Below are 9,911 nucleotides of genomic sequence, written 5' to 3' on the forward strand. Positions count from 1 at the left end.
GCGCGATATAGACGAGTAAATGTGATGAATGAAACGACAAAATTGTGTGGTGATAAAAACAAATGATTCCAGTATCATAAAGATAGACCTGTAAATAATTCTTGCAATGTAGAGGTTCGAATAAATTGATATAGTAATGTTGAGCGTTGATAAAGTTTACGACCAACCCAACAGGCAGGTTAATAACATACTTAATTCTAAACAATAGCAACATTAAATTATGCAAAATAAATCAAACCCCATCATTTAACTTAAAGACAAGCAAACAAACCCGCTCATTGCGGCAAGTAAATTAGCACTACTTAACGGCAAACTCCAAACACTAGATGAATAGTAAACAGCAGACTGGCTATGATTCGAAATAATAAATAAACAGGAATGAGAGAAAAAGAAAAGACCGATAAAACGTTTTGTTTACGCCGACATGCCTATTCCTGACCTAGGTTGAAAATTGATAAATATTTAATATTAAAAAAATAAATTAATTAATGTTTCGACGTAACATGTTACAGACAAAGTTTCTTTGTTTTATTTTGTATATATTTGACCGGGTTTATTTCAAGACATATAGGTCGTTGCGCTTTTGTTAAAATGACCGCTCATAAATTACCCCCTACCTGATCCACCCGGAGTAGCGCATGAGAGAAATTCTAGACGTTTTGCAATGATGTGTGTAAACCATGAGGTCTGGAATGTTTGTTATGGTCTTGCTTGGAAGAAAAGCTAATTTTCCACGCAGCATCACAAGAAAGAACGTTATATGACATTTGGAAGTGATAAAATATCGCTTACTTTTCGAGCGTGTACACCCCGCTGCGATAGAAAAACGTCGCACAACAAGAATATAATTCAATAAACCTTAGCGTTGCGCGCTAACCAATACCACATGCAAGTCTGATAAGGTCTTATTTTGAATTTCATTTCATATGCTACCAAACATGAAAGAGTTAGCCTTCCACAACATATGGGAAGGTGTGAAAATAACGGGTCGTTTGATCGCAGCTGCCCTTACAGAACAAAGTGAGTTTACGTAAGCGTTCAATCGCCCAAATTCTCAATGTTTCACGATTATATGCTTTTATGATTCATATTAAATGTTTTAATATGACTTATAAGAGCTTTCAACACGATAACGAACGAATAAACAACAGAAAGATCGATCAATCATTGCCTAGCCTGATTCTATGCGGTGACTTTTCGAAGAGAAAATTTATATTACGCGCGATCGCCTCACGCTATCTGCACAATTCTGGTAGAATATAAAACAGAAAACCAATACGCAGTCAAATGTATAGTCACATTTGAGCTTTATAAAAAAATAGCTCGTCAAACAGCTGACAGAATGAGGAACGTGAATTTTTTTGTTTGTTAATTTTTGACGTTTCGAAAGACCTCATCAACACGTGTTTGAGTTTACCTTCCTCCAGTGGCATCTGGCGTATAGTACTCAAAAAGACTTTCCCATTGATATATAATTAATGATATGTTGCGTGAATCTTGGGGTCGTATAATATGAAAAAAATGGGTATACAAAATTGGGTCGGATTGCTCGTCTAGACCAGCAATTTCACCATCTGTTAAGTTATTTAACCCGCTGCCAGGCATTCAAAGCTTGCACAAGGTTTTAGAATTAAATGCCAGCTCAAGCCCCATGAATGGCGCTCCAGAAGTGTGTGTACAAATATGGAGGTAACCAGTGATGAGCTGAAAAAATCGTAACAACCGGAACGCACCTAATTCGCAAAAATGTAATATATTTAAGTGTACTTAGGAAACAAAATGACGCGGGCGTTTACAGAAATTTGTGTCTTTCTCAAGACTGCGATGAAATATGAAGAAATGATCTGAAATATGTCTGTGTAAAATTACAAGAATATTCATAGCAATTCAATACGAATGGTATTAATAGAAAGGTAAAGGATGGATATTCATGGTGTCATAATTCAAGGAAACATCTATTACACGTTACTTCTGTACTAATTATTTACGTTATGTGATGTGAATAGAATTGAGAATTATGCTGTAACAAAACATAAATTATCAACTAACTTTACAAGAGAAACTAGACTTTTTAGTATAATTTGATTTCAACAACAGGAACGCAAATGCAATAAATGTCCAACAACCGGAACGCCGTTCCGGTGCGTTCCGGCTGCAGCTCACCACTGGTTATGGGTATAGTTTGTGCTTGTTCTAAAGGTTTGAGTTTTTTGTGGATGTAGGACTTCTCATTTTGAATGGGCTTACAATATTATAACATTCATGTTGATTTTATAAAGTTTGCCTTACTTTAAAACAAAGAAAAATTCTACTGAGTCTGTGAAATTGAAATAAGTTTATACTTAATTGCTGCCATATTACCACTCCAACAAAAACAAAATATTTACAAAACAGAAAAGATGTACAGAGATCTGTGAATTAAAGAGGCCAACAGTATTTCTCAAATGTCAAACAAATGTACTATTTCATCAGTTTTGACAAACAAACAAATTTTAGATAATACATAAAATGACGACTACGCCTGAAGAGCGTTTCAATTCTGAAGAGAGAGTGAAAGATATTAAGCTAATATACACTAGTGACTAAACAGAGGGCATATATAGGAATGAAGTCGACGTGAATAATGGCGATATTATTATCAAAATATCGGGAGTGGCTTGCACAGATTTTGAAGAAATGAGACATGACCCAGAAAATTTGTCAAATCCATCGAAGATTTGTAGCGCTACCAAAGTTGCAAATATAAATCAAAGCGAAACTGATGGAAGTTCAGAAAGTAATATTTAACTAAAATTTTAATTTGTCTGAGACATGTTGTTTAGGAGGATATCGCCTGAATTAACGTGGTTGTACATTCCCTCAAATCGAGCATGTATTATTTATATTTGACAACAGTGCTTACACTGTACTTATAGGCCTATATACCCCTAAATACAAATTTTGGCACAACTAAATTTTACGGGGAAGGATTGGTTTGAATGCCACAAAATATTCCTGAAAATCATGTATACTTGTATATAATATCGGGAGGGCAATCCGCGAGAACAGTTTTACATCGGAAGATTAAAGGCCGGTTACCAATATAAAGCTCAAATGATCGTCAATCGCATTTGGTCGCCGCCTAATCGACCTCATGTGGACGAACCTATATTGTTTTTGTGCCACAGAATTTGAATGCAGATGTTTAATTTAACAGTCTCCTGTGCTCTATTTTGTACCTCAACTAGAGGGTATTTCGGACAAACCGAAAGTAACTTCCATATTGATCATTGTATTTTATCTTGTTACTCAAGGTTTAAAATCGGAGCTTTCGGCAGGATCAAAAATGGCTGTACTGATCGGATTTGCATTATTGTCAGGCCTTGTTATTGCTGGGCTCATAACATCAATAGTCTTCATGAATAACTTGAAAACTTTAGGACAAACTCAAGACAGAGGTGATTTTTACATTCGTTCAGCCTTTGCGACTTGCAATGATTAATCATCGATTTTGTAAAGCTTGCTCAAATAATACGAAGGTAACAAAATGACTCGCAACAGTTAGTGAAATTTTGGGCAACTAGTACTGAAAGCCACAAAATTTCTCGGTAGGAAGTAAACGGTGCCACATTTACATTAATTTCTGGATTCATTTCTGCTCAAAAATATGGACACGGAAGTCGAATAAGTACCGTGAGCCTAACTTGGGATGAAAATACCCTACTTTCAACGCTGTATTTTAGAAGCTCGCTCGTTTGCAGAAAAAATATATATACTGCTTGTTTAATGTATATAATATCGTGTAACGAAAAAGCGTGCAGTGAGACAATCATCTGTCCATGCAACGTCATTGAGACATTATATGGTACTTACTTACCTTTTTTTTAAATATATTTGTCACATTTTAGACAAGAAATTTTTTTTTTTTATCCGATGTTAGGAAGTTTGTCGAAACCGCCTTCCTCTTTGTTGTCATATTCGTGATTCCCAACGGGTATTTTATTCCGTTGCTCTGTTTAAATTCTATAAAGTTTGAAAAATGAGGCTGACGGATTATAGTCCACCTTCAATAAAATTTCACAGATGATTTCTGCGAATACAGATCTAATCGGAAGTTATGTTACTCCGTGTTTATACATCCCACTCTGAATGTAAACTACACGAGCGCAGAAGAAATATGCAAAGTCCGTGACTCAAAAATTGGAATAATATTCAACGAGAAGATATATTTTAGAGTAATCAATATGCTGCGATCCAAAATTTCGCCTGGGAAAAGTTTGGTATATGCATGGATTGAAATGAAAATTAATTCAAGAGTATGCTTTTTTCATGTATAAGCAAATGATACATTCCTAACTTTCAATTAACAGATGGAATTTAGAGTCATAATATAGCATACCTTATCGACGCTCAAGAGATCACCGAGCAGCATTTACAGAATACGGGTCTAAAACTGGAAACCTTTTACATCAAGAAAAAATATTATCATGAGAATTTTTTTAAAAAAAGGTGGGTTATCACGCAAACAATTTTGTGGAAAATTTGATTCTACATATTTTTTTAGGAATTTCAACGTTCACCGCTTGCATAAAGTGGACTTAATTTTCTACTTATGAATTTTTAAAAACCGCTTCAACGAAAATCGACCCAGGTTCGGAAACGGCCTTTGATGACGTAGTAGTGAGGACTCATTCCAGAAATTAGCTCCCTCGCCATTGGCGAGTAAGGTGTTCAACCTCTGTTTTTGGCGTTTAAATCTAGTTTCTCATTGCTTAATTTAATAAGGATTGAAAAAATAATGTATTGTAAGCATAAATGCTAATGCATAAGAAGTTCTGAATGTGAGGGAATCAAGCCACGGCGTTTTATGTAATGATCGTACCGGTATGTCAGGAGGCTTTGAAGAACTGATTCTAGAGTAAGTATTTACCACTTTATTTCGTTTATCGACTGTTTGACTGAAATATTCAGTCAAAGCATGATGATACCCAGTCACACTTTTGTATGAACCAAATACAAATCGCCAATTTGTACATTTACCAAAAGAGTGATAGTTTACTACCGGTACCATTTAACGGAGAATCCCAATGATGGCTCAGTTATTTATGCAACAAAACACTGTTGTATGTTGAACCTTACCAAACTGTCTGGTGATATAATCCTGATCTTTTTTTATGTCAGTTCTATCAATTTAATTTGTATACTTCGTTTTCCAGTGCACTCTGCTATTAACAACACAGTCCAGATGTTATCGATCAACTAATGGATATTCGTGACAACACATTTATTGGCGTGAATAAACTACATATGATGAAAACTTGTAATAAAATGTTTAAAATAAATAAAAACTGATTTGAATAACTGCGTGAAGTATTGTTGTTTCGGGCTGTGGGTAGAAGTTTGCATGGATTCCAACATAATTTTAAGGCTGAAGCGATCTTTCGACTTAGATGTCTTCTTTTAGTTCCATGGAGAGACATCAGAGAGGGTTACTTGAGAAAATTGTATTCATAGTTTTCTCCTTGTTTTCTGCTTCAAGACAGATCTATCCCTGTGAAATCTGCTGTAACCACCAACTACACATTCCATACGTTACGGTAGTGTTTGCGCATATACCGGTTCAGTTAGTTTATATATACCGAAAATATAATAAAAAGACTAGTTATAGGATCAGATAAGCAGAGTAAACACAATGAATTATAAAATCTAGATCATTTGAGACAAAAAATGGCCTGGTATGCGCTCTTTCACTAGAAAATATATTGCAGCAAAAGGTCCCGGCACAGAACTCGAGTAAGCCTTGACCTCGATTAGTTGAGTTTACTGCAATTTCTCATAATGCAATAATATTATTTAAAGATATTGGTATTGATTTAAATCACAAAAGCTTCCTCCAAATGCGCCGCCCAATAGAACTAGCACACGGTTCAAAATGAGTACACAGAATGCTATAATTGCCTTTGACCTAATGCAAAGTTTCGCCGACAAGTTCTCACCACTACGTCATCAACGGGACATACTAATTTGCGTTCGATTTCGGCAGGGTCGACTTTTAAAAATACGAGTCTCGCAAACGAAGTCCATTTTATGCAAACGGTAAACGCCAAAAATCTTATTAAATTATATAGAATCAAATTTGCTACAAAAATGTTTGCGTGATAATGTCTCGCACACTCAGAAGTTGAGGTGACTCACCTCTGCGAAGTTTCTATGATACTTTCTCTAATAGGCAATTTACTTTATTTTGTTGAAAACGATATATTTTGTTCGCATTTAGACTGGTGATGTCGTTTTCCCAGAAACAAATGTTTTCGTCGAATGGAAAGGAACATCGCCAAGCACGGGAGACCACGTTTCTACCTTCTCTAGCATTTATCTTACTGTGGTTAGAAACGTTTCTTATGCCCAAGATGGAATGGCGAATGGTCCTCCAAGATACGTTGGAATGGCGTTGTTTGTCAAAGGAAAAATGAAGACATTACTTAGAAATTTAGTTTCGAAATATGTTAAATAGATGTTATCGAAGTAACAAGAACAGCGAATTGATTTACTATGTCGGTCTTGGGGCTATGAATAGGATTACGACACAGTAAAATGGATCCCTTCGTTCCTTAGAATTAAACTATATTTTGGTTATACATATGTAGCTTACCCGAGCCACTTATTCTATCTTGTATCATTTGCACAGCAACACCTTTGCATTGTGACGCAATTGTCACGTGTTTTAACATGGGCGCCCACAATTCTTCATCGGTAAAATCTACAGCGCAATATATATATGGCTCATTTGAACGGACAAGTTATTATCCAGTTACCGACCGGAAGAGTTGGGTTCATTGACTTGCGTGTGACGTGGACTTCATCGTAACGAGCAACGCCCCTTCATACGGACTGCGTCTCTCCTAAGAGGCAAAATTCTCTTTCTATGACGTTCGTACAAAGAACGTTTTGCATATATTTATGTTTTTTGGTTTTCAGGTTGAAACTCTTTATATCACTCTCCTCATCCTAGCTAGAAGGACTATGTCGCTTATAAAAATATTATGTAACTTCTTAAAAGACTATTCCGTACCGTTATCTTATACATAAAATAACCTGGAAATGGGTAGGATAGCTACAAAACGGATCAAGAATCCCACGCGTAATACCACCATATGAAAAAAAAGTTATATCATCTGAAATGCCGCCACAAGTTGGTCGTTATTTTCATTATTACATAGCGAAATGTTTCTTGTCGATTGCCGTTCGCAGTACGCCAGACAAATAATCGAATCATAGTCGTCACATGTTAAGTGCTAAATTACTCAGCATTTTGTGGTACCGTAGGAAAAGGGAAACATCAAGCATGTATTGACAATGTGGGACGCGATAACATGAGGCTTTTCGGACATGACACGAAGAACGGCAAATAACTGTCTCGGGTAAATATTTAATCTTTTCTGTTCTACTTTTCTGCAAGTAGACTATGTGAATGCATAACCTAATTTGTGCATATTTGCTTCGTGCGCAATCCAATTGCGTTTTAGGACTCCTTTCATATTACTTTAGTTGAGGAAAGGTACAAGGGAAAGCAAGTCGTTAAATTTATCGTGATTAGTCAGTGACAAATTGCAATATGGCCGTCACAATTGAACTGAAATTGAAAAAAATCTGCGATGGTCTCGACGGATCTGAAGGGCCGTCAATACAAATACAAAGGGAGACTTCTACGCGGTGGCACCCATGCCAACTTTGGAAGATGGGAGGTAAGCATTATTTGTTAGTGAAAATTAGTCATATAAATAGAAGTCTTGCCCGCATAAATACCTGAACATGAAACTAAAGTATCTACGTTTCAAGCGCAGCTAGCTTACTTCTGTATTTTGCCCCAGGGTCGAAGAAGCATCTCAGTTTTTGGACAAGATTGCCGGAAATTTACATAAAGTAAATTTAGATACTGGTGAACACAAGGTCGTATGCACGCCTCCATTTGACGATTATGGTGGAATCTGGGTGCCAATCTGACAAAACTGGGAATATTTGGATAGCTGATATGAGACTAGGGATACTAAGGTATTCACCCGAAGACGGCAAATGCCAACAAGTGAGTCGTCAGTTGAGAAAACAAGATTAAAAAACAGTAAGTGTATACCACGTAATATTGCTATTGGTGTTTCCGCAGTTGAGCAAAGTCGACAGCTCGAGGAATGCCCTAAATGGTTGTAATGATCTCGTCTTTGATAAAGATGGAGATCTTTGGGTAACAGGTCCCGGAAGTCCAATTGCACTGCACATTCAGCCGAAGACAGAACATCAATATTTCAGGTATATATATAACACTTTTTGGGATATTATTTATATTGAAATGTACAGGCGTGTGCTCATATTATATAATTTTAATATTACAGCAGAACTTCAAAAAATCATATATATATTCAGAATCGTGACCAATTTTTTCTGTTACAGGCGACATTTTGAATATTCAAAATTATATTTTATTGAATTTTATTTAAGAAACCTTCCGGCCGTTTATACTTTCTTGAAAAAAGAAACACAATTCCAGTTGCAATGGATGAAACATTTAGATTTTGTAATGGTATTGCTATCCACGACAATTTGCTGCTTGTTGCTGAGACAATGACCAGAAGCATTATTGCATTTGATGTTGTGTCGTCCGGTAAATTATCTAACAGAAGGGTTTGGGCAACGTTACCAAAAGGTATGTGTACTTTCTTATCTAGACTCTGAAAAAAGGGTTCGTGTGGCCTGGACTATTTCCACCCTTATATATGTTAAGTACAAATTTATTCTTGTGAATAATGAATTATGTCAGATGTAGTAAAATTTGATAGAACATCAACCCTGACTACAGTGGCCATTTTAAAAGTTTTATTTGATATATTTGAAAACGCTATCCACCTAAGAATGATTTTAAAATTATTTACAACAATCCAATGAATGTTGGGGGGACCAGATGGAATGGATTTTGATGTCAATGGAAATTTACTTGTAGCACACCACGGAGGTGGTCATCTGGAAGTATTTTCAGCAAACGGAGTTTTAAAAACCAGAATTCAATGCCCGTTCAAACAAACAAGTAACTTACATTTCAACCCTGCTTCTCGAACCTGCTATGTTACTGAACATGACTTTAACGGAGTTTGGGAGTTCGAGTGGGAATGCGAGGGAATGCCCATGTATCACTTCACAAGTCAATGACCTGGTTTTTGTCTTTCACATATCGTGTTTATCGTTAAGTTATTTGCGACAAAACCCAATAACTTGTTAGCATTAACTTGCTAAAATTACAGTATTGATACTGTTAAGCACTTTCAACTATCGTCCGTAATTGTTAGAACTCTAGCTGTAGCACAAGGACGACGTCGCTAGTGCCTTTGTAACAGCCGAAACTCCTGCCCTAATAAGCAGTGCGGGATCATGGCCTTTAGAGGCTCTAAAGAAGCAAGACTTTGGTGCCCTATATATAAAATGTAATAACATGGATGTAACAAGTATTCCGTGTTATCTGAAATTGAAAGTAAGTTTGGGTATCAATTACTCATTCAAGGCCAAATTATGATTTATTCATATTTTTTAAAAATATTTCTGATGCCTATAAACATTTAGGATAATACTTGAGAAAGAAAAACAAGCAAAATGCATTTCAACCGGCGAATAATAAGGTCTGAAGCGCTTGGCCACTTAGACCAATCATTTCAATAAGCACTGAAGCTCTATTAAAAACTCATCTTTGACAATTTCTGTGATTCTCCTTTTCCTTGATTTATTATAAGCCTACAACTAAATAGAGTTAATCACTGTATTAACCCAAACTGATGATTTCAGTAAAATCGGGTATTAATGGTATTGAAGTTACGATGAAATGCTATTTAAACGTTTTAGGACTGGCGATTTTTAACGGTATCACTGTTAAAAACGGCCAGTCATTAAAT

The 9,911-nt window shown here is 36.0% G+C and overlaps 1 pseudogene; it reads left to right on the plus strand.

The window, feature by feature from the left end:
- The first annotated feature begins 7,594 nt into the window (after positions 1 to 7,594).
- LOC120344665 (diisopropyl-fluorophosphatase-like) lies at positions 7,595 to 9,407 on the plus strand (annotated as a pseudogene).
- Positions 9,408 to 9,911: the final 504 nt, after the last annotated feature.

The sequence above is a fragment of the Styela clava genome, chromosome 14 (assembly GCF_964204865.1).
Source record: "Styela clava chromosome 14, kaStyClav1.hap1.2, whole genome shotgun sequence".
Taxonomy (NCBI): Eukaryota; Metazoa; Chordata; class Ascidiacea; order Stolidobranchia; family Styelidae; genus Styela; species Styela clava.